At 44.0% G+C, this 3,673-nt stretch overlaps 1 pseudogene; it reads left to right on the plus strand.

Moving 5' to 3' along the window:
* The first annotated feature begins 441 nt into the window (after nt 1-441).
* LOC128102749 (60S ribosomal protein L11-like) lies at nt 442-1,572 on the plus strand (annotated as a pseudogene).
* The last annotated feature ends 2,101 nt before the right edge of the window (nt 1,573-3,673 follow it).

Here is a 3,673-nt window from a genome sequence, read left to right on the forward strand (position 1 = left end):
AGAGGAAGAGGAGGAGGAGGAGGAGGTCTGAATTAAACCTGAAATAGCCCTGTTTCTGAAGGAAGAGGAGGAGGAGGAATGAAGGAAGAGAGGAAGGAGGAAGGATGGAGAGAGGAAGGAGGAAGGATGGAGAGAGAAAAGTGACAAGAAAAGTAAGTACACTGATCCAGAGGAACTCAAGAAACAAACCCCACTGAGACCAGAAATGCTGCTCACACTAAGTGTGGTGTGAGCAGCAAGAGCCTGACTCACTGTTGGGAAGAACCTCTGGAGGCCAGGCTTCCTGCTGTGGTGGTGGTGGTGGTGGTTGTGGTTGATGGACAGTTGGAATCCTGAGCCCTTCTTTTGGTCCCAAGATGTGCTCCTTTTGATCCATTTGCAAACAGAAGAGGAAAGAACAACATTAAGTTGTGTGTCCACAGAACTCCACTGTGCATAGCCATGGAGGAGCCAATCCCCCAGAGCCTGCATTTTACTGGAGGAGTGGTAGGTTCCAAGGAGCTCCTTCTAAGGAACTCCCATGAACTGTTGCAGAGAACGAAAATTTTAAAAGTTGTCAGAAAGAATTTGATTTAAAAAAAAAAATAAATAAAACGCTTAGAACTAGAGCTGCCTGTTGAAGTTGGAGAAGATTAAACAGAACTGCAAGTTTTATGAGCACTTCTCTAAAATGTGGGATTCATGGAGACTCCTAAAGTTGGAAGATTTGGGAGTCGCATCCCTGCCTCGGGCTGCACACCTGAGTCTGATGGTGAGATGGTTTCTCTGGAGACCCATTGCACCAGAATGAAGAAAAATCAGAAGCATGTGTATTTTATCACAAGGCTAACTTGGTCTCTGCAGAATGACCCTGAAACCATGGCTTAGAAGTAATCTGTGGCTCACTGGTGAGTAGTGTGTTCAACAGCTGGAGAAATCTAAAGGGAACACCTTAGAGTCAGTCACCAAAGAGGGCTTGGGACTTCCGGAAGAGGAAGAAGAGAATAAGAAAAAGGAAGATAAAAAGACAAAGTGTGAAAACCTCTGCACCTCTTCCTGACCTCCATCATGGTGCGCGAGATCAAGGTGAAAAGGAGAAGCCCACTCGGGAACTGCGAAACTGCAAGCTCTGCCTCAGTATCTGTATGGGGGAGAGTAGAGACAGTCTGACCCAGGCAGCCACGGTGTTGGAGCAGCTCACAGGCCAGACGCCTGTATTACCAAAGCTAGATACACCGTCAGGTCCTTTGGCATCAGGAGAAATGAACAGATTGCTGTTCACTGCAGTCTGTGGAGCCAAGGCAGAAGACATTCTGGAGAAAGGCCTGAAGGTACAGGTGTATGAGTTATAGTAAAATAACTTCTCAGATACTGGAAACTTTGCTTTTAGGATTCAAGAACACATTGATCTGGGCATCAAATATGACCTGAGCATTGGGATCTATAGCCTAGACTTCTATGCGGTGCTGGGTAAACCAGGTTTCAGCATTGAAGACGAGAAGCACAGGACAGGCCAAACACAAAATCAGCAAAGAGGAGCCCATGCGCTTGTTCTGGAGGAATTATGATGGGATCATCCTTCCTGACAAATAAATTTTATCCAAAAGGTCAATAAAATTTTCTCAGAAATGCAATAAAAAAAAAAAAGATAGAAAAGAGAAGAGACGAAAACCTCTGCACCATTGTCAAAAACTTCATGGGTGGGGAAGATTGAAACAGAGATCATGTCAAACTGATTGGTGACATTCCCATGTTGTACTGTCGCAGGCATGCATGGGTGGACAGCAACAATGGGTAAGCAGGCAGCAGAAAAGCCTTGGAAATGCACCCTGACTGCTCTATTATCAAGACCTTAAGGCAAGGGCAGGGGCTGACAAGGACAATTTGTGAAGGACCACATCATCTTACTGTCTGGAACTGCATTCTCATCTGCTGGCTTCAGTGTGGAAGGTCTCCAGACCTCTACTGACAGGCTCCACATGATGGTCAGGCCAGTCCTCAGACCGAGAAGGATGACCTCACCGTGGACAACTGAAGAAGTGGCAGCCCTTGAAGGAAATGACAACACATTGTATATGAAGGAGACTAGGTCTCACCGGGAGAAACACTGATACCCGTGTTCAGTACTTACCTTCACTCCTCCTGATGACACATTTCCCAGGATGCTCTGTTCTGGTTTGTGCTCGCATGCTAAGGTTCTCTAAGGCCTGATCATTGAGAGGTAGAGAGGATTTCTTTCTACTGTCCAGCGACACTCCATGCCTTAGGCAATAGAGCAAAGCTAGAAATGCTTTTTCCAGTTTTGCCTTGGCTTACTTAATTTATTTTTAAAATATCTTTAGCTTTTTTTTTACAATTTTATACAATATATTTGACCATATTCATTCCCATCTCCCTCAACCCCTCCTTTGTTGTGAAACCTTTTTTATAGATTTATTTCATTTTATGAGCATATTTGCTTGCATGCATGTCTGTGCACCATGAGCATGCCTGGTGCCTGCGGAGGTCGGAAGGTGTCAGATCCCCGGAACTGGATTTGGAGGTAGTTTTGAACCGCCATGTGGTTTCCAGCCCCTTTATTGTAAAATTTAGTGTAAGGTCTTGTTTACCTTGTAGTCCAAAGTGTTTTGGTAGAGATGGACTTCTTGGTGGATAAACTGTTTTGTTACCAAAGTTTTCTGAGATACTACTTAACTTTTAGAAGAAAAATTAACTTAAAATGGCTTGAGTTTCATCCTGTAGGATCCACTTGTTAAATCTTCTGTCTCCTGGGGTTAATTTAGCATGAATTAGTACTCTAGGAATAAGTTGAGCCTACACAAGTTGGTGGAGGAACCCCGCCTCCAGCTTCTCTTCCACAGTAAAGTATTGGGGAACAAAACCTTAACTTCCCCATGCTGTAAAGCTGGATGAGAAGTAACTGAATCTGGTTTATGAATGGAAATGTCTTGTCCACGTCACGTTCTGCTTGAAAAGGTAAATTCAGATGAGTTAAAAAGGGGAGGATTGAGCCGGGCGGTGGTGGCGCACGCCTTTAATCCCAGCACTCGGGAGGCAGAGGCAGGTGGATCTCTGTAAATTCGAGGCCAGCCTGGGCTACCAAGTGAGTTCCAGGAAAGGTGCAAAGCTACACAGAGAAACCCTGTCTCGAAAAACCAAAAATAAATAAATAAATAAATAAAAGGGGGGGGGAGGATTGAAACCAGAATTAAAGGCAGTCAAAAGTTGTTAGTTCCAAATAAACAGAATACATTTTGTTTTCTTAAAATCTCACCATTTTGCTCTTGTTTCTATCATTCTACAAAGACAAGTGAAGAATTTCCCAGACTGTCTCTGGGGGCAGTGGCCAGCCTGGAGTTTGATAATTGCCTGTAGTGTTTCCTTAGACATCACGAACTTGAGCAGCTCACCAAACACCCAACATCACAGCACATAAAATGAAGGCACAGATGAGCGAAATCCTAGCGCAAAGTTATAACAACTGACTGTTGTCACAGTCAACTTTAAGGCCCACACACAGCAAGTAGACTAGGCAAGAGTCTCAGATGTACTGCAAAGCACACATGTGGCAAATTAAAATATGCTGTATTTTGTAAAGTATGGAAGCTGTAGAATATGGGAACCATACCATAGGGGAGCTACATAATGGGAGCTATACAATATGGGAGCAATATAATATGGAAGCTATACCACA

The sequence above is a fragment of the Peromyscus californicus genome, unplaced genomic scaffold (genome assembly GCF_007827085.1).
Source record: "Peromyscus californicus insignis strain IS unplaced genomic scaffold, ASM782708v3 Scaffold_11__1_contigs__length_118956290, whole genome shotgun sequence".
In the NCBI taxonomy this organism is placed as follows: domain Eukaryota; kingdom Metazoa; phylum Chordata; class Mammalia; order Rodentia; family Cricetidae; genus Peromyscus; species Peromyscus californicus.